The 27,977-nt window shown below is 48.1% G+C and overlaps 1 long non-coding RNA gene across 2 annotated transcripts; it reads left to right on the forward strand.

Annotated features, from left to right (window-relative positions):
- On the forward strand, positions 1–27,681 carry LOC121097609. 2 transcript variants are annotated; one of them, XR_005831018.1, is made up of 4 exons: positions 1–996; positions 14,320–14,947; positions 17,348–17,559; positions 25,977–27,681. It is a non-coding gene; the product is annotated as an uncharacterized LOC121097609 (long non-coding RNA). The 2 variants fall into 2 exon arrangements; XR_005831017.1 differs by lacking the exon at positions 25,977–27,681 and having other exon boundaries at positions 17,348–24,839.
- The last annotated feature ends 296 nt before the right edge of the window (positions 27,682–27,977 follow it).

Consider the following 27,977-nt stretch of genomic DNA (forward strand, 5'->3'; position numbering starts at 1 on the left):
TTCTGGATCTTTATGTTTTAATCCTTTAGGTGCAAGATGTTTACTGTGCGAGTTTAGGGAAGCATTCATGGGATGTGGTGACAGCTGGGCAGCAGAGAGGATCATCACAGCGTACAGTCAGTGTGCTCAGGTGTTGCTGAAGGTGGAGATGCATCTTTCTTGGGCCCTGAAGAAGTCCACCTTCTGCCAAGGGACAGCAAAAGTCCTGCCATGAAGACTGCTCTGCTGACACACAAGCAGTCATCACATTTTTGGGGATGAAAGTGGAGCCACACTTCCCTTCCTTTATTCCATGTGGGCTGCAGTCCAAGAGCAAGGCACCCTGCAGACGTGGGTCCCTGCAAAGGGCAAGGAGGTATTGCTGGAGTGACTGACACCTGATTTTGCATTATTGAGTCGGCATCGATCAGCTGTCTCTGCCCATAATAATGGTAATAGAGTCGATGCTAATCAGTCCGTTTGTTTCCAGAGCTGGATGTGGGTGCGTGTGAGTGTATGCCAACAAGGCTGATTTGGGCTGGGAAATTACAGATGGAAATGATGATTAATTCAGCCAGTACATTCCCTTGCACTCCTTGGACACCCCAGAATCACCCTCCAGATTGCGGCACACCAAGCCTTCCCATCTCCCCAGTTTGCATTATAAGAGGAGGCAATGGAGGCCTGGAAATCGGGTGCAGATATGAACTTCCAGACCTTGCCTTCTGTCCCTATTGGTAGCCCAGATTTGGTGCCTTATCTTCTGCCAGTGTTTCCTGATCCTGTAAGCAGAGAGCCACCAGCCCTCTCTGGAGGAACACAAACAAAATCTGTACACTGTGCACAAAATCTGTGCACCATGTGCTGTGGCCACAATGATTTTCATTTATTGCTTCTGTTTCTTTTTCTCCACCCACAATTTGATTTATACACTTGCAGAGGAAGCATCCCTTCTTCCTCTGATCCCACAGGGACGATGGCTGGTCCAGTATGAGACTTTGAGATAATCTTCCTTAGGTAAGTCACTGTCTTTATGCAGTCAGTGTCTGCTCACACAGTCCCTGGCTGAAAGAGCTGTCTCTCTGCTCTGCTCAGTGCAATGGGCTTCTATTATCAGCAGGTTCTATCTGCAAAGCAATTGATAATAACAAATAATTAAAAATGCATTTCTGTTTCAGCAGCCTCTGGGTGCTCTCCCTAGCTAAAACAAGAGCTTGTCAGTGTGAAGGGCCATAGGAAAATGTGTTTTTCTCAGCTGTGAAGTGTTGCTCCTGAACCCTTTTTATTCCATTCTGTGTCCATCTTATCTGTTGCAGTTCTTCAGGTCAGAGGCCATATCTTCTCTGGTTCTGCACCGTGGGGTGCCAAATGCAGGCAGTTTGTTGTTATTTTTCCATGCTGTTTGCTTGCTTGATTGATTTTGGAGCTGAAATGACATGAGGAATGTATTGGAAAGCTCTGTTGCAGCTTTTAACTCTCTGTGTAGACAGCCTTCTTCTGGAATGTGAATGTGGTTTCCTGCTTTAGCTTAATCTACTTCCATTTCTAACCTGCTTCCTTGCCTGGAGTCACAGTGTTTGTGAGGGGAGCTATCCTAGGGCAGCACATGCAGACAGCTGGCCTGTGGAGCTCCAGCCTAAAATCCCAGCCTCCGCCCTTGCAGTATTTGTGGTCTGCAGAGGCTGGAGCTGATTCCCAGAGCTGGCAGGGGGATCTGAGGACCAGCAACCAAAACGACTCAGAAGAAGCCAACCCCAAACTCCCTCAACTTCCCATCCTCCAGCATTTATGTGGCAATTTAGGGCATTTATTTATCTGGCATAGATAAGCTTTTAGAATAAAATAATGTAGGCATTTGCAGAGGTAGAAGTGGCAGTGATGTGGGTAAGGAGGCTGCACAGTGGCTCTCCCCAGGCACATGATACAAGGCAGGCACTGCTGAGCTAAGCGTGGAGCCACAACCCCCCGGGGTGCACCTGCTTCCCCCCTGCGTCCCATCTGCTACCCTGCAAAACCAGTGCGGGGTTCTCTCAGCCGGCCGTGCCACAAGCACGCGGTGACCCAGGGGCTCCAACCTCTCCTTCCACAGCCGAGTCCCCAGAGAGGCAGGTTCCCCCAAAAGGCCGTGTCCCAGCCGAGGGGAGAGCATGGACACGTCTACACCAGCAAAGGAGCCAGTGCTGCAGGAATCACTGAGCCACTGGGTGTCAGTAGCATCCCACTTCCCAGCTGCTTGTGGATGTGGAGGCCGGAGGATGAGCTGTCCTCCATGGAGAGCAGAGCTCTCCCCAAACACCCGCTCCGGAGAGCAGGTCAGGCTGCACACCCACTCGAGGGAGACAGCTCGCTCCTGTGTTCAGGGGAGGGTGGTACCAGCCCCATCACTAGAATTGCTGGTGGTTGGCTGGGTTTTCCCACCCCGTGGAGGTAGAAGGAGGGATGCTACCGCTCCAGGAGCCGCAGCAACAGACTCTGAGCAGTGGGATACCCTGCACAGACTTGGCTCCTGGTCAAGTACTGTCTGTTCTGGTCAAGGTGGCTGGTTTTTCACAACCAGGCCCAGAACGCAGGATTTTCTCCCTGCCACCTCTCTTCCCCTTGCAGCTCCAGGGGGGAGCTCTCTTCCCCCTGCAGCTCCAGGGGGGAGCTCTCTTCCCCCTGCTCTGAACCTGTCCCTCCACTGTCTGTGTCACCCCTACCACCCCCCATACCCCTTCTCACCCATTGCCCCAGCCTGAAGGAAGTTTATGGCCCTGTGTGATGGTGCTGGCAACAATTTATTAAAAGGAAGCTTTTTGCAGGGGCAAATCACCTGTGGGGTGACATTTCTGGCTCAAACCAGAAGGAACGAAAAGTCCTGTGTGACAGGACAGCCAGTTAATCCACAATCCTGGCACCCACTTGAGTAGAGCTGTAGCTGCACGTCCATCCTCACTCACAGTCAGAATCTGACCCACTGTTGTCCACGTAATCTGTGAAGACGTGACTAAAGAGCTTCTCCCTGGTGCAGGTGAAGTCCTCTCGCTTTGTCCTGGTGGAGATGTTCAATCTGCTGTTAATAACTCAGCCTTCCTTAGGCTGAAGTGAGGCGGTCTCCACAGCCTGCTGCTCTGACTTCCATCGGCAAGATAAAATACACTTGCTCATGCTTTCCCTCTATCCCCACATAGCCTTGTGAGTCTCGTGTCCTGGCTGCATCCATCAGGCTTCCAGGGATGAGAGATCTTTCTTCTGGGTGCACAAAATACTTGAAGACCTCTCAGTTCTCAAACCAGAGGGGAAAATGTTCAAGGTCTTAGAAATTATGCTGCTGTGGGACACCTGCCTGCTGCTGGCCAGCTGGCTGGACACAGGTTCTGCAGCCCATTGGGTTTATTGACTCACTTAGTCATGGGCAGTGGGATTTCTCCCAGACTGTTCGCTACCTGGAATGCATTTTCTTCATCAAACCCAAACAGGCTGCAACTTGCCCAAAGTCATGTGGGGAAGTGGTGTTCATACCCAGCCCTCTGCCTGTGCTCATGGGAGAGTAAGGACCCCCCACTCCTCCTATCGGCAGGTCCCTGGCTTCCCCAGGGCACCTGGGGGTGAAAATGCCCATTTCTCTGGCCCGCTGATTCCCAGCGATCGCTCTGTAATGCAGTTTCCAGGGCCATTATTTCTTGGCTGCCGATACCGGCCCAGGCACTCAGCTTGGGGAGTTAATGGTGTAATCGGAGCCGTGGTGTGAGGCCATGAGGGAGACAAGCTCCATCAATCCTTTTCCGTGTACACAAGCCCTTGATTAAAGGTTACGGGGTTAACTTGCTTTGGCTCACCGTGTGGAGGCAGGGAGAGAGGAAGGTGGGAGGAAGGGAACCGGCTAAAAGCCTTGTTTTGAGATGACTGCTGGGCTGTAGGCACTCAGGCCTGACATGCAGCTGTTATCCGCCATCCCACTCATCTTCCAAAACCCTCTTCACCTAACAAGAGCTGTTGGTGCCTCTCCAGGCTGGGAGGAAAGGAGCTTTGTGAGAAGTCGGGGTAGCAGCAGAGGAAGAGGCTGACTTCCCCCTTGCAGCTCCCTCTCCCTGCTCCTCCTCTCCCCTTGCACAGCAGGGTTGGATCCCATCAGCTCATCCCTCTCGCACAGGGTCCATGCCAGCCGCTCCGTGCTGGATTACCTGCCCCTGGGAGATGAGTTGCTCCCCTGAGTCCCAGAGTGGGATGGAGGAAAGGCAGATGTGTCCAGTTCAGGAGGGGACACTGCTGATGTCACCCAGCATGGGACAGGTAGAGGATAAGTCAGAGCAGACCCAGGGCTGCTCTAGGTGATGCTGAGCCCTGGGCATACACCGAGTGGCCCAAGCTTCAGTCCCATCTGTGTCCTCCCTCTTTTTGCTTGCATGCAGTAACGAAGCCTGGGCCAGTGGCTCAGGCTCAGCTGCAGCCCCTGGGACATCATAAGCACCTGGGTGCTCTGTCAGGCACCGCTAATCCCAGAGATGCAAAGCAGAGCCTCCTATTTTATTTGACATCAGGCAGCAAACAAGGCTTACCCTGCACAGATAAGGACTGATTTGCCTTCACTTAGACTTGATTGATAGCTGTCTTACCCAGTTATCAGCAAGGAGATCCGTCATCCTCTGCCCAAGGGCCATAGGTTTTGCAGCTGGGGGATTTGTTTTAAGATGAGGATGCTCACAGGAGCTCCAATGCATTTTGGTGCTGGGGGCTGCAGGGTCAGCCAGGAGCTGGCTTGCTGCTGACAGCCAAGGCCATCTTCACACCTTCCTGCCCCCGTCCCACCTCTTCTGGAGATCAGCAGTGCATTTTCCTGATGCTCTTTCTCCAGGCAGACCAGGGATTGCTTTTAGCCTGGCAAATACAATGGGGCTACCGGGAGCGTTCACCCCTGCGTATGTCTCTACCTTGCCTTTCTGCCTGCCAGGTTAGAGTGGAGAGGAGGAAAGTGGGAGAGGAGAAACCAGCAGGAGCACAGTATCCCAGGACAAAGAAAACCTGCCCTTTCTCTTCAGAGACTTTATCTTTCTTTTAGATGACAGACTTCTGTACAAGTATTTTCAAATTTGGGTTTATTTGGCAGCAGTGAAGTTGTGTTAAGATTAGACAGGACTTAAATGCTCTCCAGTTATGGCCAAGGGCTCGTTGACCCTGTGGCCTGAAGGCTATTTGATGAGGGGGGTGCTGAGGCCACACGATATCAGTTCATGTACTGAGCTTGGGAATGATGCTTTGTTCAGAGAACTACAGAGTCGTGGTTTGACGACGCCTCATCCACACCAGCCCTGTGGAGTGCACCGCAGGGAGCAAACTGTTGCTGGAAGAACAGCTCCCTGCATCACTCATCTCCTTATTTTTGTACTTTATACTTTCCTTTTCCCTCTTTGTTTTCTTTACTTAAGCAGCTTCAACAACCAGAATTGTTCACTCTTAGTGGTGGGTTTTTTCTTTTCTTTTCTTCCTTCTGGCCCAGAATATTTCAAACTTTATTGTTTTTCTGGAAAAAGCTATTTTTTTCCTCTGCTGTTGCTTTCTGCTTTCATCTCTCTTCTGTTCAAGTCAGTAGTCCCCCTTCTTGTGAATCTTTTTTCCCCTGAGACTTTCCTGATTTTTTATCCCCTTTTCCATACTGTCTCCTGTCAGCTGAATAGTTTTTCAGCCTTTCTCCTCATTTCGAGCCCTTTACATTTATTTTTCATTATGTCCTCTCTCTTAAACCTCCCCCGCATCACCACAAAGCCTTTTGCAAAGCAGCCTTCCAGCCTGGGGGGCAGAGCCTGAAGCAACAGCCTCTGCTCTGCCTTTACAACTTTCTGCGGATACCCCTGTAGCAAAGTCCCACAACATACCACAGCCCTGCACCAGCCCCAAAGGCCCGTGTGTTTTCCAACGAGCAAACACACAGAAACGTTTGTCGTTGATGCTCGGGTTGGAAATGTGTGTGTGGCTCCTGCAAAATCTAAAGAGCATCCAGGGTGTTTCTGTGTCAGTGCATCCCAGCCTGTCCCTGTCAGTGTGCTGCAGATGGTTTCTCCTGATCCGTGTGGCAAGGTGTTACAAGGGTATGCAGAACCACATATGCTGTGGAAGATGCTTTTGAGCCCATTTTCAGGCTCGCTCTCTATAGCTGTGGAGCCTGGTTCTAAAGATGACCCTGATGCCATTCTCCATGGACCTTTCAGAGATAACCCTGGGGTGCCTGGGGAGTGAGAGCTGTGCTGGGGAGCTGGAGGTCTTACGGTGCCTGTGTTGGGACAATTGGGTCGTTGCCACAAGTGGAGCTCTCCCCATTGCGTGGGAACATGCTTGCAGCCTTGTTTGTTCTGGGATGATATTTTAAATAGGTGGCTCTGTGCTCTTCTCTCTCCTGCCCCTCTCCCCACAGCCTCTGTGCTCTGCTTTCTCTGGACTGGCCTTGGTGGCCCTCACACCCCCCAGGGCTCCCATTGTCTCTGAGTCCGCTCACACACACAGCAGCAGTGGTGGTGGCTCCTGCAGCTCTCAGCAGCACGTTGGACCTCTGGGTGAGGTGCACCCTGGCATTACCCCCACCCTTGTCTTGGCACGGGCATGAGATCGGGCACAAGGGAGGGTCCACCCACCCCAGGTCCCATGAGGGTGGCTCAGCCAACAGCAGGCATGACGAAGTCACCTGGGGTGAAGGGATAGAGTCACCCATCAGCCTACATGGGCTCTCAAAGGAGGGTTTGATCACTGCCCTCCTGGATCCTAACTCTTTCAGGGTGGAGCCACCCCCTTGAGCTCTTTTAGGTATTTGCTTTTCCTTTTCTTTTCCCTCCTCTGATTTTTATTTGTGAACCTCGTTTCGGTGATTAACCTCAGGGCCAGCGCGTCTCCTAAGAAAGATGCTCTCACTTCATTAAGAGATAATGGAAGCTGTCAGAGATTTGAAGGATTGCACTCGTGATGGGAGCAGGAGGGGGAAGAAATATATTTGCAGCAAAGTTACATTTTCATGTAAATTGTTTAAAGATTTAAATGGTTTCTATTAGGAAGGGTCACTGGGGCTGTGTGGAGGGCTAAATTAGTCCTTCTGTGCAGAAGCATAATATTGTCTATAAATGAAAAGGAATAAAGAAAGCTGTTAATTTTTTTTTCCCACTTTCATTTCATCTCACACTCTCTCCCTCTGCCTCTCCAGGAGCCTTCCCCCTGCCTTTCTTTGGTTCTTGGGTCTTTCTTCTGGTCTGTTCTCATCTACAGACTGTACTTGGCAAGTCTGATTTGGCCTGGCCCTGCCCAATGCTGACTTCTGGCTAGCCAGCCCTAGCCTGCTGTCAATGCAATGATGTTGTTGTACCCATGAACCTCTGTTGCAAATGCAAATCTGCTGCAGATTGGGTTTCAAGGCACACAGGGCCCCTATGGGGAGAGAGAGACCTGGGTGATCAGTTAATTTGTTAATGAGTATCCCAAGTGAGTTGTTGGTTTGCCTGCTGACATGTTAGGTGGAGTCACTGCTCCATTTCTCTGCTCCAGGCTGGTTGGTAATTCATCCACAAACACATCTTCATATAAATAATCACAAGACAGTAATTTGCTCTGGTATTCACAGATGAACTTGTTTTTGCACACACCATCGCCTGTCTAAATGCGATGGCACCTGTGGGGAATAGGTCTCCCCTCCCCATATGGATCCCAGCCATCCAGCCTGCGTGCAAGTGGTTGCTGTCGAATGGGAAGAAGGTGATTTGCTTTTCCCTGAGAGCACTGGCCTCTCGGGCACTTGTGAGAGAAGGTATCTGATAGAACACCTTCAGATGTGTGTCTCGCATGTTTGCAGGTGAGACCACCTTTCAGGGAGCATTTAGAGACAAACCCACAGTCCTACAGGTATATAAAAGCCAGCAGAGATTTGCACAAGTGCCCTTTTGCTATTATTGTTCTTGAAATTTTGTGACTTTGTGCAAAGGCACAGGGGCCTTCTCTGTTCATAGCTGTGTGTCTGTACTGCTGCATCGATGGAATGGTTAAACTGCGCTGCAAAGAGCAGTCCTGTGCTTCTCACCAGTACCTTGTTGGTGTTCACGTCAGTGACAAAGGCTAAAGGAATAAAATGTCTTTAGAGCAATCAGTGGTTTTCATTTACAAGGAGCTAGGCAGACATTTCCCCTTGGAGGGCAGGAGCAGAGCACAAGGTGCAGACACCAAGGTAGGGAGGGAGAGGTGTGTGCCTGTGTCCTATGCTGGTCCCTGCTAGGATGTCCTGATCTCTGTGGCGTGCTGTAAAGACTCCTAAACACCTAAGCACATTGCATTAAGCAGAATTCAGCCCTCTGGTTCATCCCTCACATGCAGAACAGCAGAGATCAAATTCATCTCTCAACTCTGGAGGCTCAACTCCAATTATTGGAGGTGAGGCACTGATTGCTCTTCACACACATGCATAAGGCACCTGTGGAGACCTTGGGGGCGGGAGGTGCTTGGGGAATAGCAGGCAGTAGAGGGTTTTGCATGCTGATGACTGGGAAGGGAGGAAAAGCAGGGGAAAGAGGAAGACCTACATGAGGACAGCAGAGGATAAAAAAATGTGGCTGACAGAACGAGACTGTCTCTGGGCTAGGTTCTAAAGGATTTTGGCAGCAAACAATTAAAAAAGGTGATTTCTTTGCAGATGAGGAAAGCTAGGATTTCCATTCCTTCACAGAGAACAGAGGAGTAAACTCACAGCATGTCAAGAGGTTTGCAGGGAGGGTGGGTTTGCATGGCCAAATGCACACAAACGTACCCAGCAGAGAACAGGAGCAGCCAGGCACTCTGTCTCTTCCTCTTTCATGGATCAGATTATAACTGGAAACACAAGGACAGTGCAGTCAGTTGGTACTACACCACGTAAAGCTGTACAGTGCATATTTGTACCGCCTAAACTTGGGGCAGGGGTGATCATCTTTCTGTGTTCCTTCTACACCCAATGAGGAAAGATTGGCAGATCCAGGGGGCAACTCTTGTCCCCTAAATGAACCTATAAAGTGCAAGCAAGTCATTCATTTCTTTGGGCAAGGCTAACACTTCACGCAAGAGGCCAGCTGGTATGGTAACAGGTCTCTGGTTTTGATCTTGGGAAAGAAGGAGATGTCTGCTCCAGTTTTCAAGATCTCAGAAACAAGCCTGCCTTTCAGGATGAGAAAATCTAGAATACTGAGCAAATTTCAAGCCAGTTAGAGCACAGAAGGAGGCACACCCCCAAATATATATGCCAACATGACAGCATTACTGTTAAAAAAGAGGCATCTTGCAACTGGCTGTTTCAGGGGTAGAGGGACTGCGTGCTGATCAGGATCTCCTAGCCATCAACCTGAAATTCCCCTCAATGAGAGATAACAGCAACATCCTCCCCTTCCTAAACAGATCTAGTTTCTTGCTCAGTTTCTTATCCCTTGCTAACCTGAATTGGAAGGTGTGCCACAGCTTTGCTCTTTTCATGGTGAAGGATCCTCTAATTCCAGCTGAATGACGTCCTTGGGCTTTTTATCTCCATCTCTGCTAATGCCAACCTCAAATCACTCTTCTGCCTGCTCCCCAAAATGTTCCTCTCTCAGCTATTCAGGCAGCAGTTCTGTCCCCTCCCTTTGGAGTCTACTTTTTGCCAAACTCTTGCAGATCCACAAGGAAGAATCTTCATCCCACCCATTCCCCCACTTCTTCTGTTTTCAATTAATCTCTGTTGAACATGGTTGATTGCAGTCATAATGGTACTCCAAACAAGGCCTCCTCAGGGCTTTGTGTGATGACAGAAGCAGTCTCCTTTCTCTAAAGGGAATATCTCCTTTGACACCTTCTGCTATGGTATTTGCCCTTTTTTCAGAGCCACATTACATCAGAGATTTATCATCAGCCCATGATGGACAAGTTCATCCCTGCCTTTTACCCCTTGCTTGTTTCCAATGAGTGAGCTCCCCTTAGAGCAGAAGCTCCTTTTACAGGAGATTTTGTGCAACTGCTGTTTCTCAAGGTCACCTAATTTCTCCCACAGGAGAAATAGATTCCTTTCAGCATTGGGGAGTCAGCAATCTTCCTAAATCCCATATGTCTCTCTGTGCCAATTTCATCAAGGGATATGCCAAAGATATGAGTCCCTTGGTCATTGTTTGAGGAACTCCATATGTACTCATCGAATTCACCTCCTGCACTGCAGAGTTGGTGCTGATGCCCACATGGATTAGATAGACCAGGCTGTTCATGCCTAAAAGAATTGGTCCCCTTTTCTAAGAAGGATGCCAGTTAGTGTCACTAGATTTGGACTGATGTCCTTACGGGTCAGTTCAAGGTCTTTCAGAGAAATCTCATTTTCATCACAGGAGTAGCAATCCTGAGTGCCTGTCTCCGAAGGGTACCAGCTCTTTGAAGGCGATTTTTGCTCCTGGGCTTCTCAGTGGAGGAAATATTGGCTGTTGATTCAAGCCCTGTCTGATTTTTGGCTTGTTGTTGGGATCCTGTTTGTAGAGTGTAGCCTTGGGTACGGTTGTGGCCACTGGGTGATGTGTTTGCACAGCCAACATGGCATGACCTATTCTCCATAAAAGCATATTATATTGGACTCTGTTCTCTGCTCACCTTAAAAATTGGCTAGAAATCGAAGTGTACTCTTGAGGTCAGAATAAAGGCTCTTTAGCAGTCACAATTACTCTTGCCCCATTTCCTTAAGCGTGGGTGCTCTATTTGGTAAACTCCAGGCATATGTTTCCACTCCCAGTTTTGTTACATGCAGTAAAATTCCTTGTTGCCATGTTGGTAATTTTGTATGCTAATTCATTGCATATAGCTTCAGCTACTGACCTGTTTTAATATCTCCTTCCATTTAATTTAAATGGCATCAACTTCTGATCACTGGACCCATGTTTGTTTTCTAGGTCAACCTTTTCTGTAATGACTTCACATTCAGTGAAATACTACTGAAATAGCCTTGTGTCTTCCTGGATCAGTAACCATTTGGAGACAAAGTCTGTTTATTATCATGCGCAGGAATAAGTGGTGCCTGCAATAAGCAACATTTGCTCTGCAATCTGTGCCTCAAAAATTAAAGCCTCTGTGATGACTCGGTCCCATTCTGACTGAGGAGTTCTAAACCCAGTCTCCAGCACAACCTACCAACTCATTGCAGAGTCCTTCCCCAAACAACTTTTATTTTCATCAGCCCAACCCATCCTAGTCTTCTGGTCTATCCTTGCTAGTCTGATTCCACTCCCTATGTTGTGGAGGTGGATACGGTGATGATGTGATTCTCCTCATCTCTCTATGGGTCCCTCTTTTTCTTACAGCACTTTTCTGAGATTTGTTGGCTTTAATCTCAGCATGCAACACCCAAACCTAACCAGGAGGAATTTACTCTCTGGAAATAATTCTTGTACCTTGAATAGCTTAGCGCCCTCAAACCTTTCACATGGCATTGGCACATAGTGAGCCTGTTGGATTGCATCCTTTTGGTGTGCTTGGCTAACTGCAAGAGCAGCCTCCGACAATCACTCGAGTCTCTTCTCTTTGAACACCTTACAGCTTGGTGCTGGTACCTGCAATCAATTCCTGTGGGATTTTGCCACTGTTACTGTCCCAAGGCAAAGGATAATCAATAGCTTTTAACTTAAACTTATCTTTTTTCTTTTGTCTTTTTTTTCCCCATTTTTTAACACCCTGACAGACACCACAGCCTTCTGTTCTTTGGTCCCAAATCAATAGCAGGCTCATCATTTCTTCCTCACAAGTCCTCACTCACAGATACCTGCCTTTTTCCAAGGTTGTGCTGGTCTGTTTTCCTGTGCTTCCCCCCTGTCTGGTCTTCCTCCTGTTTTCTAATTGTCCTGTTTTCCTTGAAGTCCTGTGAGTAGTCCTGTCCCTCCTTAGGCTTCAAACCATTGCAGTCTTCACTGGAGCATCCTCTTTTCTGCTGAGACTGGTTTCACTTCCCATTCAGAAGATCCCTGTCAGTCTGGGGCTGGGAGCTTCCAGGTGCAAACAATTTCTTTCAAGAACACCTCTAAGAGTGACGCAGATTCCAAACCCCCTGATACCTGTTGCGTTTGTTACCCTATTGTTTGTGGGGCATTTCTTCTAATTGTCACCATTTTTCCAGTCTCTAGACATAAGCAGTGAAAATCTCTCCCAAATTCTCTCCTAGGTGCTCTCGCATGAGATCTCTTGTTTGGTTTCTTGTCCCTTTCATGTTTTTTTGTTTTCTCACATAGTGTTTGGTACTTGCTCTGCCACAGCCTGTACTTGATGCTTTATTCAATGTGTTTTTCTACAGAACAGCAGCTAGATAGGATGCTTTATGAAAGGAGATATTTCTGGGTTTCAGGTTGCGGAGAAAGAAGTTTTACTCTATTTCTAGCATGCTGGGGGGATTGAGTGAAAGGGATGGAGTTGGATAGCCGTCCTTGTACAAACTGCCAGTCTATTTGTCTGGCAGTGTGCCATGGCACCCAGAAGAGTGGAAGGGATATCCTGGGTTGACAGTATCACACCTTTCCTTCCTCCCATTTTACCAGCCCTCGACTGTCAGTGAATCTGAGCTCACCCCATGTCTCCACCGACCTCCTGGTAATGTCGGGACACTGATAATCTTATATTTTATTCCAAAGCTACCTCAGAGTCAGTTCATGCCTTGTCACAAGGGGAACACCCTGCTACCTGCCTCATTCTGCAGCCTTTTGTGTCCTCCCTCGGTGCTTTGGCATCGGGCATCTCCTGCAGCTCTTGGCTTGAGTTTTGAAGATCCACATCTCCAAGGGCCATGCCTGACACAGCCTCCCCACACAGCTGCCAAAACACTGGCAGTCTTTTCTTGGAGGCAAGGAAGTGTCCCAAACCCTTGGCTTGCTTCTCCAGGTGCATGGGGAAGGTGAAAAAGGTGGGGAGGTGCTTGGGAGAGGGGCAGCAGCAGTCTGCAGCTGTGCTAGGGTTGTGTTTCACAGTGGTGAAAAAGGTGATGGGGCTGGTCAGGAATTCTCAAAAAATCCCCATTCCCCCCGCCTAGGGAAATCTCAGTTTCCTGAATCCTGTCTCCCCCTCCCTTATCCAAACAGGACAACTTTGACAAAACTTAGTCAAGAACAGTAGCACAACTCCATCGTAGACTTTCATGTCAAAATGAGTAGTAGATATCCACCAAAATTAACACTTTGCTGTGTTTGTTGTAGAGAATCTCAAGCTCCATTTCATAGATGACTACAGTTACAACCAGCCTGGGTGTGGGAGTGTGTTGTCAGAGACAGACAAGTTGTCTCTGTCATTCTTAGAACTATTCCTCTTTACAGGAATAAGTAAGTACTGAATGGGTAAACTGCATCTTCCAGGAAAGGCTGACCCTGTGCACTCTCAAGCAGCCTCTGTTCTTCTGTCCTGACCCACTGAATACTTAAGCTCTCTCCCAGGTTTTGTACATCGCTGTGTAAAATGTAGATTCTTTGGGAGGAGGGAGGGGAACCCAACCAATGAGGCCTACTCTGTGCTTTGGTGCCTGGCAGAAACCTACAAAGTTGACAAAGAGAGAAGACGGCCAACCCAGTTCATGGATAATTCATCTCATGCATAACTCATGCCCACACATTTCATGGATAATTTAGGATAAGGGCTTACAAGATCAGGATCTCACATGGAAGTGAAGGGTCTCTCATGAATGAAGCTAATGGGAAACTCTAGCTGTGGGACAGAAAGTTTCTGAAGGTGGCAACATGCCAATGGCTGGGAGAGCAGAAACTGGTGTGGTCACTTGAATGTTGGTATCTCCCAACCTGGCCAAACTCAAAATACATTTGGCAGTTTCCTGTCTCTGTGAATGGCCGAAATTGCATCGGTCAAAGGAGATCTGAGCATCCTAACTCCACCGTGTGGAAGCAGGAGGTCTAATATCCTGGGTTTGTCCAGAAATCCAGAAAAAGCACCTTCTTTTGCAGTCCAAATGCCCAGCTATAGCAGAGAGATGACACTGCCAAAGAAACTGGACTTTCTCCCTGCAGATTACAACAGCAGCTGGGACATTACCTTAGGTGGGGTTCAGGACCAGCACACAAGGCAGCAATCACTCAGTGAGATCGTTGTGCTGGTAGGACCTGCTCACAGACCCTGATGTTCCTTCTGCTGCCCCAGAGCTGCTCAGAGAGACCAGCATCCTCAGCCACAATGTGGTTTCCTTGCAGCTGGTGGAGACTGACCCAAGGCCCCAGTCGCCTTTCTGTGCCAACGTGCTTACAATTGTTGTGTGGTTTCCATCCATTTTGCTACAGTCTATGTTGGTATCTCTAATACGAGCAGTATGTAATTAATTATTTTTATCCTTATTCATCATTACTACTTTTTTCTTCTTTTCCAAACACAAACCAGAATGGGATGGTTGATCTTCTTCCTATGGTGTGAGAGCACCAGAATTTCATGTATTGAAGGAAGAAATCTGTGATCTTACTTAGACTTGGGCCGTACCGTGGGAACATGTTTAAACCACCGGCGAGGAAGGCAGACAGCACCCAACTGGAGTCCAGCTCCTTGGATTCATAGAAGGCTGGATCTTAAAGCTCAACTCACAGGCATTAAACATTTAAACAGACCAGTCGAAGGCTGAATTATTAAAATCACCCTACGTGAAATGCTTCTCTGCAAGAAGATGAGCACTCTCCTTCCCTGGTTCATTGTCTCTGCGGGGTGTCAGAAATACTGAGGCTCATTCTGCCTTTCCCATCCCCCTTGAGATACTTGGAACAACTGAAGCACTCCCAGCTGCCAAGAAACACTGAATATTTATGAATCCCCTTAATCACAGAGGCAGGGACCATTCCAGCCAGCCTAGTTTGGCATGCTTTTGGCCTTGCCTCCTAGAGAGGATCAGAACTTGCTCTTAGAAGTTTTTTTCACCACCCTGGACCTGATCAACAGGCTGTCCAGTTCAGATGGCAAATCCTAGTAGTAGCTTCAAGGACAGAGATACTTCATACCTGCTCCTGCACCGCCTTTTGGGGTAAGAAATACAAAGGAAGTTGTCTCAGGATTTGCCTCCACAGCTTCAACGTTGCAAGGAGAGAAGCAGCAAATCATAGGGGAAATCCATTGTTATCCCATTACTGCACTGCATATGGTGTTTGCATCCACCTCCAAAATAAATGTAAGACCAATACAGCCATCAAAGTGAAGCAAGCAGTGATTTGATATTTTCCCTTTCCCCAGCTTACAGTAACAGAGGGAATAGGGAGAATTAATCATGAGAAAAGAGGTTGTTCTTTGGTTAAAATGAAATCCAACTGGGAAGAGCAGGGGGGTTCTCTTTTATCTTTTCATTTGTGTTCCAATGTGTACATAAATAATGTTTGAAATTCTTCGTAAGCATTTGGTATGAAAGGAAAAGTCCTTGGTTGGTTGGTTGGGGGGTGTTGTTAGGTTTTTTTGTTTGTTCCTTTTGGGGTTTTTTAATAATATTTTGTTAAACATACTTAGTGCCTTCTTTTAACTGGCTCTATCACGTAATACATTCAGAGACTCTGGTTTGAGAAAGCTTCTGAAACCATATGTCTTTGAATGATCAAGGCACTTGTGTGAACTGTTTGTGGGTGCTGCAGCCTTCACAGATAAGGCTAAGAGGCAAGTTATTTCCAGTTGAGTTCACTGAGAAAACATCTGGCTTTTAAGCACATTTCCAGGTAGAAAACAGGGTGTGAGGCTTGTGCTATGGTGGAAGGCTGTAGGAAGGCTTCAGGCTGACCTATTGATCAGCTCTGGTGCAGGAGAGGAGCGTAGGGTTTTGTTGCTGCTGGGCAGGCTTTGCAGCAGAGCGTGCAGGGACAGCACCATGCATGCCCGTGAATTACTTCCAGTGCTCACCAGCATGGACATAAACCCAAGATCTTCTAAACCCAAAATGCTGTAAGAAAAGCTACAGTGAGAGTGGTTCTGATCAAGTAGCAAACTATAAAACTCTCAACAAGGAATTGGTGTGCGGGGAAGCTGAGATGGGTCGATGATAGCTGACTCTGTTAGTCAGCTATCTCACTGCTCTCACTCCTGAAGCCATCTGGTTTTATGGAGCCTTCTCTGCACTTGGCATTGGCCTCCCTGGACTCAGCAGGAGCAGAAAAGCTGCTCAAATGTTTATTAAAAAAAAATTTATGTTCTTGGAAGACTCACTGAAATCTTAGATGCTTTTCTGTTTGGTCCTGTCTGACGATTTACTGTCTTCAAAACACTTCTACAAGGGACTGGATGCCATCCACCCTAGCCCTGGGGGATTCTGGCAGAGGTTGTGCGTTGCCATTGCGATCGGCAGTTAGCAGAATTATCAGAATTCTGGGCTCCAGGTCACAAAAGACCAGGCTCTGACCTCGTGCAGCACAGTGTGAATGGAATGTGCCTTCATCTCTGTTGAGATGTTGTGCATGACCAGAATGGGAATGATCTGAGGACCATAGATATTGCATGACCTCCCACCACCTGACTGGAGATGTCACTGTCCTCTAAGACATGGGAGTTACAGCTCCCTTGGAGACCACTTGTCTCACCAGCTGTTGGAGGACACCCATGCTATGGTCACAGGCTTGATGTCACCCTGCTCACACCAAAGTTGTGATAGCCACTGTCAGCATGTGTCCCAGTTCCCTCTATCACATGGCCAGGCATGCAATCATCGCCCATCTGTATTCTGGTGACATGATACACCTGCTCACACATGGCTGTGGGATGCTTGCAAATGTGGGATTTGGGGAATTTTCAGGAACTCTCTCGGTTTTTAAGTCCGTCCTCCTGAGCTTGTCCTGTGTATAGCTCTCTAGTGAGCAAAGACCTCTATGATGACTTCACATGCTGTGGTAATGCTGCTACCAGGCTGAGCAAAAAAAATCTGGTACCTCATGTCATATCAGAGCTACATAACTCCAGGCTTGCTGAAGGTATAGCAGAGCCTGGTACACTTCTGTAGGGCTCAGGGCTTCCTGTCCTAAAACATTTTTTGTGGCTGTTAAACAGCTTGCTGCATTAAAACCCATGAATGAATGGGAAGTCATTCTTGCAAAGAAATAGGTTGCAGGATTTTTGGCACTCTGGGAATTGGGAGTAACACTGCTTTGTAAATTAGATCTATTAAATACTTAGTAATATCAAAATTTCATGTGGTACTTTTCTTCAAAGAAGTCTGAGGTGGCTCTGTTCATCAAGCAGTTTTCCTCTAGACTGACCTGGCCTTTCAGAATCACCTGGGAGGTCATATTTGATCCCAAGTTAATTCCTAATGAGATTTCCTACTTCCCCAAGGCTTTCCACTGATATATATGAAAAGACAGACCAGACCAAGCGTTTTATCCAGACATTTCTCAGCTTTGAAGAAGTTTCTGCAATACCAAGCATTGCCAATTACATGTCTTTCTCTTAACAGGCCAGAACTGAGTAGTTCTGGTCCTTGGGAATCGTGAGCCTGGATCTGAGCAAGGTGGTTCATTCCTGCAGTGGGTGATCCACACTGTTGCATGTATTTTATTGAAGAAGAAGCTGGAGTGGTCCCACTGAGTTTTGGCTTTGTGCAACACTCAGAGGGTGGTGATTGCAGACCTCCAGCTGTAGCTAAGAGACGCTCCGCGGAATACCCAGGTAACAGCATGAAACGGTAACCTTGCAATCAGCACGTCCTTATAATAAATGAGCCAATGACCCTCTGAATGTGAGCACTTCTGGTGGGGCCAATGGCATTTGCTGGTTTTATCAGTTCATCCCAGAGTTGCTTAAGGCTGCCTTTAACTGCTGATCTTGTGCGGTACAGCACACAAATCACTAACCCCTGTAAAACACAGCTACCGCGGGACAGAGCTCGAGGAGGTATTTAGCAATGCACAACAGATTCATGAAGCGGGCAGCCCAGATGCTGGACTGCTGGAGATTCAGTTGCAAAATCTCTCCAGACTGGAGGTGGGCTAGTGGAGAGAGAAACCCTCCCACCTGGAGCTTACCTCTCACATGGGGAGCCCACACATCTAACCCACCAAAGCCCCACAGCTGATGGAGCCCTCCTCTTGCAGCCACATCATTTCATAAGGTGCTTTTATTCCTCTGCATGCATCCGTCTTGTTTATTCCTGCCGTGGATTGATACAACAGGTCATACATTTGGAAGAGGCTGCCAAAGATAATATACATCCTGTCATAGTAACAAGATCATCAGAAGGAAAACTGAAGAGATAATAAACCAGCAGGAAAGCTGAAGAGTGAGAAACAAAAGAGGAACAGAGAAGAAGTGACAATGTTATCTTTGTTTAATGCTCCTCTGAGTCACCATTAGTTATTTAAGATATTCATCTGCTAGCTCCCAGCCCTGTCAAATTAAGAGATCCAAGGGGTGGGGTTTTGGGTTTTTTTTTCATTGCCAAACAAGTTGCTGTGGTCCGAAGGGAGAGGAGACTTCCATGAATGATGGATGCATTTTATTGCAGCTCACTTCAGAGGCTAGAAGGAAGCAGTTTGCCACCACACAGGGCTGCATGGTAACACATGGGCTTTCTTCTGGGTATGAATGTTCCTGTGGTGGTTGGTCCACAGAAGCCATAATGCGAGGACAGTAAGGATAAGGAGGACATTATAGATAAGGAGGTCAGCAGCACCAGCCCATTCCCACAGCTGGAAACCAGATGCTATATGGACAAGGCATGAGGCTGGGAGCAGCGCAGGACAACTGTGCTTTGGAGAGAGGTTCTCAAATGGGGGAAAGTATCTCCAAATCAGTTGCTGCAGTTGTCCAAGGAGAATGAGTGTAGGTTCATTACAGGGCAACCACAGGCATCCAGGAGAGATGGTGCTGTGGGAACTGAGTGGGCAGCCAAGATGTTTTCATAGCGTCAAACCCCTGGCCCCTCCAGACACCTGTACCAGGCGACACCTCTGAGTCATCATTTCTGCCATCTCACTTCTCCTTCACTCCCAAAGACAGATCTCCAAGTCAAGTGGAGAGACCCAGGAGCCATCTGTCCTGCTGCCAGGCGAGGCTGCTGTGTGCGGGACCACGTGTGCACCCACATATGCTTGTGTCTTTGGGGAAGCGCCTCTTCCCTCTGCCTTTTGCTCTTCTCAATTAACCCAGGATCCAAGAGAGTAGCAAGAACATTAATATAACATATGGGCTCAAAATAGTCAAGACAGCCTTTCCCCGAGGGCTTTGCAGAGAGAAAGGAGGCACCTGGCAGGGAGAAGTGGTGAAGAAGGAAGGAAAGAAAGGAAACGTGACTGGCTGCAGGCTGCCCAGCTTCCCTTGATTCATGTCTAGGGCAGGGGAGAGGGCAAAAAGGGTAATAGGGGTAAAATATATTAAAACAAAATAGAGGTAAAAAGGGGATGGAGAGCACAGGCTGGATGACTTGCCCCCTTGCAGTGGGGCAGCTCTGCAGAGCATGTTGGCCAGGGCCTGGAGCAGTATCTCCCTCCCAAGTTCCCCCAGGAAACCAGAGGCCTGCAAACTGTCGAGGCGTGGGATTAAATAAATTAATGATCTGAGGAAGGTGGATAGGAATTGTTGTCTTGCTGGTAAAAAAAAAAGACAACAAACCACAAGATCTAAGGATTTATGGCAGGGGTCAAAGGCTCACAGTCCCTTCTGGATCCAGGCTGAAATCTCCATGGGGTCCCTCATCCCTGAGTGGGTGCACATTTATTGCCAGCAGGAAGGAGCAGGACAGAAATTATCGCAACCAAATAATTAGCAGCACAGCAGCCAGAAGGGCTGCATAGACAGATAATGTTGCAAAACTGTTAAACAGCAGATTTTAGCATTGTCAGGGGTTTTCTACTGAATCTGAAAAGAGCAAGGGAAGATCTGAGGCATCGGATGGGGGAACTGTCCATATAGCTTAGTTGTCAGTGACTGATTCAGACCCTGTGTAACTCCTTTTGCACACTACGCCTGCTATATAATCTGCTGTATGAAACCAATTTGGCATAAACCAATTCCAGCAGAAGCTTGCCTACCCTCTTCTTCAAAACCTCTGATAATGGAGGCTAAAACCCATCCTGGTCCGCACAGCAGCCTGCGCCAGCATTGCTCTGAGCAGGTTTTCTTGTGCTGACTTGTGCAAATCCCCATGGACCCCAAGCACAAGACATGCCACCAAGTAACAGAGCCACCAAGTGGCACCTCTTTCCAGGGTGGAAGAAGAGATGGGAGAACTGAGCTGTCCCTCCTATGGAGAGGGTTTTATTGATGATGGGAGAGACCCTGTGACTTGTCCCTGGTGTGGCTCGGTGCGGTGCCAGGCAGCTGTCCTTGCCCACTTGGTTGATGGGGTTAACGGGGTCTGCCTGCATGGATGCTGATATGCACCATGGCCACCTGCACGCTGGAGCTGGCCCCAGCACCCCCAGCCCATTTCACACATGCTATCAAACATCTGCTCGGCCGTAATGACTCTCCGTCACTGCCGACCAGGGCCGTATTCGAGGCGGTGACCTCGGGCTGGAAAGCACCGGAGCCCATCGCCAATCTGCCGGACCAGCTGTCGGCCACGTTAGCAAGCCGCCGTGGGCAGAGCAGGGCTGGCCAAAGCCTTCCTCCCACCGCACACGAGGCTCAAACCGAGGGCTGGCGCGCCGGGAGCAACGCGGGCTCTTGCGGCTGCAAACACCATCAATACGAGCTGACAGCTGCCAGGAGGGGCTTCGGGAAAGGTATTAGAGACCTCAGTGCTCTGGCCTGGCAAAGCCCCAGCCTCCTGTACGGTGAAAAGAACCAAACAAATATTGTGATGTCCTCTGCTTTTATTTTATGTGGTTATTTTATTTTGTGTGTTTATTTTCAAGGGGATTACCAATAAATTTAATTTCAATACGGTTAATCCCCATATATATTTACTGAGGACAATTAGCTGGCATTTATATTAAATATACACAATAGAGAGTTGAATATACAGTTTATATAGTATAATTAGATATATATACACATATAAATAGATGCATAACTCTGTCTGCAGTGTGAATTGGTGAGGAAGGACCAGGGTAATGTGCCGTGACAATATTTATCTCATGCCATATTTATACCCTGATAGCTGGAGAAGTACAGCGGGGCTCTACAGGAGCGGTTCTGGGAGGAGCCGCAAGCAGAGCGGGTGCTGTGAGGGAGACAGACAGATGGGTGCAGTGCCAGGGTGATTCCAAAGGAAACAAAAGGGGGTTTGGGACCTGGGGAGGAAGCAGCAAGGGAAGACTTGAGCAGAGTAGAGGACCCAGACCTGAGGGAAGGAGCTGCTAACCCAGGGCAGAGACTCAGGAGCTGTCCCAGAACAAAGGGCACACAGGTGCTTTGGGGGCTTTTCTCCACTTTGCTTACAGTATTTCTGTGCATTTTGCTGTAGTGGGTATATTCTAAAAGTCCTGTGTGTGAGCAGTGTAGCTGACACAATGTGGAAGAAACCTCCTGTTGCTAGGCTGGTGCCAGGGCATTGCTTTACCACAGCATCAACCCCATACAGTGAGCAGGAGAAGCCAGTTCCGTTCGGCACCAGGACAGGGCTGCCCAAGCCCCAGTCTGGGTCCAGGTGTGGGAGCAGATGTTGGAGGGAAAGTCGATCTCTGAAACGTGAAGGCTGCCAATCTTCCTTGGCTTTTTCTCCAATATTTGTACCTGGGGTGAAACTCTTCCTCGTTCCAGCTGGAGTCTCCCTGGTTGGGAGACAGTGGTGGGGAACTGGCTGGATGCTTTCCCATTCCAGCCTGGCAGCTGCGCTCTGCTTGGAGGATCCACCAGCCTTCCCAGAGCAGAGAGGGTGAGGGAGACCTGGCAGGCCATGGTCCTGCAGCACTTGGCTTCTCTGGAAGCACAGGACAGCAGCTGAGAAGGGCAGCTGGGTTAGGGGACTGGGGAAATTTTCCTTTATTTCCCACATCTTAAGAAGTCCCATGTGAGCTGAAGTCAGCCGTCATCTCTAGACCTCATGCCACCAGGAACAGAAAGGACTTTGGAGGTGGTTGGAGACACAGATTTTTATACCCAGGAAAGTCTGATCCCTGTGGAAAATTTTACGCTCTTACCCTAGCATCAGGACCAGGTACAAGTGTTTGACCAACGTGCCTCTTCCAAAAAGGCCATCAGTTATCTGGATGTAGCAAAGCCTTGCACTTGCAAACTTGCAAAAGCACGTAAGATTTGATAAACATGCAAATTAGTAGTTTATCACGAACAGTAATGAAAACTAACACTGCCATTTTCCCTGTTCAACCTATCCAGCGGTCATTCCCACTCCTGGTGGAACTGAACATCGGAGCAACGGGAGCTGCTCATGTGCATGCCTTCAATTCCATCATCCCAAACGGCTGTGAGAACAAACAGCCTCCCTCTTTCTGCATCCAAAAGATGTGGACCATCCTCAGGCAGACCATCCCAGAGCTCAGTGCATGGCTGAGTCAGTCCCAAGTCTAAACCCTTGTTTGCTTTAAAAAAAAGTCAATTTACTTCTTTGTACGCCTTCCACCTGTTTCTATTTGGCTGCCACCAGCCTGTTTTTTAATCACACACAGCTTTCACTCTGGATTTCACAGGCAGTGTTAAAATCCTGCCTGCAGCTAAATGTGGTGTGAAGCTGTGCTGCCTTTGGAAGACTCTCAAAGTCCTCGACGTCCCTTCTTAGCTATGGGCTTCTCCAGCCTTGGCCCAAAATCAAAGGACTGGCTGAACTCTGGGAGTATGTTGCCTCTCGCCTCCCCTCAGCTCTGTCCTGCTCCTCCAGGGCAAAGTAAGCCAGACAATGGCGTAATTAAACCTTCTCCTCACTTAAAGTACTGTTCAGGGAATTTGATTCCCAACCACTATTTATGGCTATTGATTTCTGCACTTCTTATTACCGTGGTAAGTGACCTGTAACCAGAGCGGCAACTGGCGGGTTTATCAATCTCTTTCAGATAATTAGTAACACAGGAAGTTGGAGAAGGAAATAAATGGTACAGTTGAGAAAAGTTTGCTTACCACCCAACCACGGCTACCAGAGACAGCAGAAGAGGCAATAAAGACCTGGAGGAGCTGGCCTTGGATGCTGCTTCTGGTGCTTGGTCAGGAGTTGGACAGTGGAGAGGACAATACCTGTCCTGGACTCTTGTCCCATCGGGGCCAGATGCCAACTCCTGCCTTAGGTGGTGCACCCACCCTCTGATGAAAAGCCCTGTGCATGGGGGCGCAGCCCAGGGATGGAAGGATTAGATGAGTGGATCATGCACCAGCATCTGCATGACCATCAGTGGAGCCAAAATGCAATAAAGCCCTTTCAGACAGATCCCCGTGCATTATTCCTTGGAGATGAAACCAGTCCCATCCCCCGTGGCCTGCCAAGGCAAGGGCTTCTTGGTATGCTCAAAATCAGAGCCAAAGGGTTAATTATCTTTTTGGCCTCTTTCCTATTGAAATGTTGCCTGCAATTAACTCCTACCAGAGGAGCCAGACAAATCATGGCTCTTGTTCAGACCCCCGGAGGATCGACCTGCAGAGCAGGACTGGGTGCAGGGATTGCCTGGGATCAGCTGAAGGGCTGCCGATGAGTGAGTGCCTGGTCGTAGCTGCATTGATCTCACACTATTTGTCGTTAGATTGCTGTAAGCAAACTCGGCAATCTGAAGATAATTAAATGAACCAGTCCTGCCAGAATAAACCCAGAGCTTTTATTTGCAAGATGGGAGCAGCAGGTTATCTGCAGGTGTGTTTAAAGCCCTTGTGATGCTCCTGCACTTTTCTGCACTGGGCATTGCCCCTAATCATTAGAGCTGGGGACAAAGGGATTTTAAGGGGGCAGAGGGTGGCTGGAAACTGGGAGTTAAAAATGAGAATTAAGCCCCCGTCTCCTCAAGGCTGGGACAGGGCCTTACCCCCAAATAATCACTTTGCTGCTCCTAGCTGACCTTTTCCCCATGCAAACAGCTTTTCAGTGGAAAGCTAATTCATTCTCACAGCTAAAAATGATCATTGCAGTGAGAAAGTGTTCTGGGCGTGAATCCTTTTTGCAGCAAATAGCAGCATTAACAGGTTCATTTTCTCCCAGCAATGCTATCAAAATCTCTTTAAGCTGTTTCCAGAGCATGCCACAGATGCACTAAACCAAGCCTGCAAAATGGGTGGGAGATGTGATTGTAGTCAGACCTCCTGCCTCAGCCTCCAAGACCCAACTCAACCCTTGCCAAGCAACATCCATGCCTGACGGCTGTAAGAGTCTGTGTTCCCTCCTGAGGTGCCCCAGGAGCATGTCCTAGAGATGGCTTCACTTCTAAGAAAATGCACAGGAAATTTCTGCTTTTTCACAGATGGACATGCAGAACTGCTGGAGAATGGAGTCATATCTTCCTGCCCCATCTGGCTTCAGTTTCTGGGATTTCTGGACATCATTGTTTGTCTGCATTCAGTTGCCACCTACTGCTAATTTGTGTGACTTGTCCCACGTGCCCCCAGGCAGACCAGCCTTTGGCTGCTCTTTCTAAACCCTATGCCCAACTGCGGTATCTCCAAGCACTGGGTGGAGGCCAGGTGTAAGCCTTTATCTCCTGCAGTTTTCCCAGAAACTGAAGGAATAAGTAGTTAAAGCCCTGAAATCATCAGGTGGATCATTGCAAAAACTGGGAAAAGAAACATGAGCTGTTGATCCTCTGCTTTATCCATCAAGCAAAGCACGGCTCTCTGCCGCAGTTCCAGGTACGGGTGCTGTAATGCAGGCTCACAGGTGTAGTGCTCCAGCTCAGGTACGTACCTAGGAGCCCTGTTATAGACTTGATTTGGGGCAAATTCCAGCTGCTTGTTAGACAACTTTTCCAAAGGCGGCATTTTCCCAGGGACTCGGTGACACTTGTGCAATGCCAAGGTCTAACCCCAGCTCTTGATGATCACAGAAAGGTTTGGGTTGGAAGGGATCTTTACAGGCCGCCCAGTCCAACCCCCCTGCAGCGAGCAGGGACATCTTCAGCTAGATCAGGCTGCTCAGAGCCCCATCCAGCCTGGCCTTGAATGTTTCCAGGGATGGGGCATCGCCCACCTCTCTGGGCAACCTGTGCCAGTGTTTCACCATCCTCATTGTAAAAAAATTTCTTTCTTAATCTAGTCTGAATCTACCCTCTTTTCATTCAAAACCATTACCCCTTGTAATGGCATATTACATTACATTACAGGATGGTATATTAGAGGTTTCTTGTGGCACTGGAAGAAGCGTGGAGATGCAGGTCTAATGCAGTCAGGTTTTGAAGCAAGAGGGAAGGCAGGACTGAGCAGCATTTCACTCAAAGCAGACGCAGCCACGAGGCTGTGGATTCACAAAGCCCAGGGATGTGCTGAATGCAGCAGCTGGCTCTGAGCAAACGCTATCCAAAGGTCATCAGCGATGCTCCCTTTGCAAAAAAGCCCACACACCTTCCCCATGACAACCTGTTACATGCTCCAAAGGAAAACAAAATTGCTCTTTTTATTATTATTTACGTTAAGACTGAATTGCCTCTCGCATTCGGCAAAGCTGCTGCTTCTGCCTTGTAAATCCAAATCATGACTTTTTGGGGCGATGTGAGTCAATCCCTCTGAGGGCTGAACTGATCATTTTTATTGACCCTGTGGTGCTCTGCCAGTGTATGCTGCTGAGAGCCGGTTGAGTTTCCTCGGCAGTGCTGGGCAGGAATGGGGAAAATGGGAAAATGGAAACGGGGAAAATGGAAACACTGGGACCAGATAACACTCCTCGTGCTCCAATTCCCTATCACAGTGATGCAAACCTGGAGTAACATGGCAGGGAAGCAGAAGCTGCAGTTTGGTGACCATGGGGAAAAAGAGTAAAAGAAGGTGGAGATCCCATCTCTGGAAAGGGATAGCACTCAGAAGATCTTCCAGGGAGCCCTGGAAATGATCGTGTTTTGCCATGGCTATGCTTTCCTTCATCCATCTCATCCCTTCTACACTTCTTAGGACCTGGCTCCTTTGTCCTGCTTCCCTCTGAAAGGCAAATAAAATGTCCCCAGGCTGGTCTTGCTAAGCTCTCTGTTCACTTGATAAACTGCTCAGCCTCCTTCCTTCCTCAGAAGCGGCTGAGTATCGGTGCCCAGCAAGGTCCCAGCAGGACTGCATGCCAGCCCCATGGCCAGAAATGTGTGAGCCGCCAGCTGGGGCAGGTGCACCAGGTTGATCAAGGTGGGTGCCAAGAGCCCGGCGAGTCCCTGGGCTGCAGCAGCGGGCAGGGAGAGAGCTGGAACTCCCAGGACATTGAAGATAACTCAAAATGGCCACAGAAAGGCAGGATCTGAGCCAGATTTACGGCACAAAGACTTTGAAGAGGCATTTAATAGAGATGTCACTCTATTAAGTTCACCTGACCGGAAAAGCAGCTTCCAGGCAGAGAACAGGAGCTCAAGCACCAACCTCGTGCTGCTTCGTGGCCAGTGCCCGAACCCATATGGTGCTGAATGTGTCCCCTAGGGCTGAGGGGACATTTAATTGCCCCTGATCTTAGGGGACCATGCCAAGGAAGGGGGTAAACTAGAGACCCAGCTCTTATTCCTGGATCTGTCACACGCCCCCTCAACTACCTTGGACAAACTGCTCACGCTCCCTTAGCAGCAAAATAGCATTAACATGACTGTCCTACTTTGCAGTGATGTTTTGAAGACAAATTTGTGTTTCCCTGGGGAGAGGGACTAGAGTAAAACCTGTTCACCAACCAAAACAGGATTTAGCCACCTGGTTTGTAAATGGCATGCTAAGGAGCCTGAAACTGCTGTCCCCTGGGAGAAGCTTGCGGTTTTTGCCTCCTTTTTTTCCCATGGAGGAAAAATTATCCAGATTAATTCACGGATATAAAATCAAAAGATCTTTGGTAACCTCTTCGACTATTAAAGTAAAATAACGATAATAATGAGCACTGCAGTTTCACTCATCTCAGAAGATAAAAAAAAAAAAAAAGTCAGGCCAATTTCTTTTTGCTTGCCAGCAGATAAGAGCCTGACCCAGATTGGCAGGGCTCAGCTTCCTCCACAGCTTTGATTTTCGTGGGGGAGGCTTAGTTCTGGCTGTCAGACCCCAAACCCTGAGGTTGGAAACCACAAGCTGAGCTGCCAGTCACTTGCACGTCCTGGTGGGCTGGTGGGGTGGAAGGGGTGGAGGACTTTCGGTGAGGTTTTCGATGGGGAGCACCACACTTTGCTCTCCTGCTTTTGATGCAGCTGAATTTTTCTGCTAATCTGCCCATCAGGCTCACAATGAGAGCTGCTGGTTTCTGAACACACAATCTGGCAATTTATTCAGGTGACTAAATAAAAGGAAGGGGAAAAAAAAATCCTGCTCCAAGTTGTGAGCGCTGAGCCCTTGGGAATCACAGCCCGAAGTATAGAGAAATAGCAAATAAATGCTGTGGAGAGGACGATGTTTGTGCTGTCCCTCCTGCAGACATAATGCCTTTATATTAATTATATTTAGAAGTAATTTCTGCGAAGCCTTATAGTTTAGTATTATAAAAAGTTTCTTTTGTCACTTTTTTCCCCTTTTTTTTTTGCACCACTGTGAAATGGCAAGTTAGATGGAATAGGCTAAGATAATGCGATCTGATTGAATAATGAATAAAGATTAATGAATTTTTGCTAACGTAAATGATTGCATGGTAATTGCTTTAATAATATAAAATTATTTTCCGCTACAAACTATGATTAATGATACCAACCGAGCATTTGAATTGTGTGCCTTGTTTTTTGTAAGTTCAGTGATTAAATAACTAATACAATAGTTTACTCTTAATTTTTCTATAGGCAGCGATCATTGGCTAATTGATTTGGACACAAAGGTTGAGTGAACCTACGATTTTATGTATCAAAACTCTTAGTCACTTCTTGACTCCTCACCAACAAAATTAGAAGGAGCAATAGCTTCTTTTCCACATCATGAACTTGTTCATTAGTTGTATTTTAAAGGTAGTGAGTTGTTGGTGCAGTGTGTAATGGTCCGCGCAGAGCCCAGGACCACATGCTGGGAGCAGAGTGGGGATCTGATATTAGGGCGAGATGGAGAGAGACTGAGCAGTGTTCTGCCTCAAA

This window comes from Falco naumanni, chromosome 1 (genome assembly GCF_017639655.2).
Source record: "Falco naumanni isolate bFalNau1 chromosome 1, bFalNau1.pat, whole genome shotgun sequence".
In the NCBI taxonomy this organism is placed as follows: Eukaryota; Metazoa; Chordata; class Aves; order Falconiformes; family Falconidae; genus Falco; species Falco naumanni.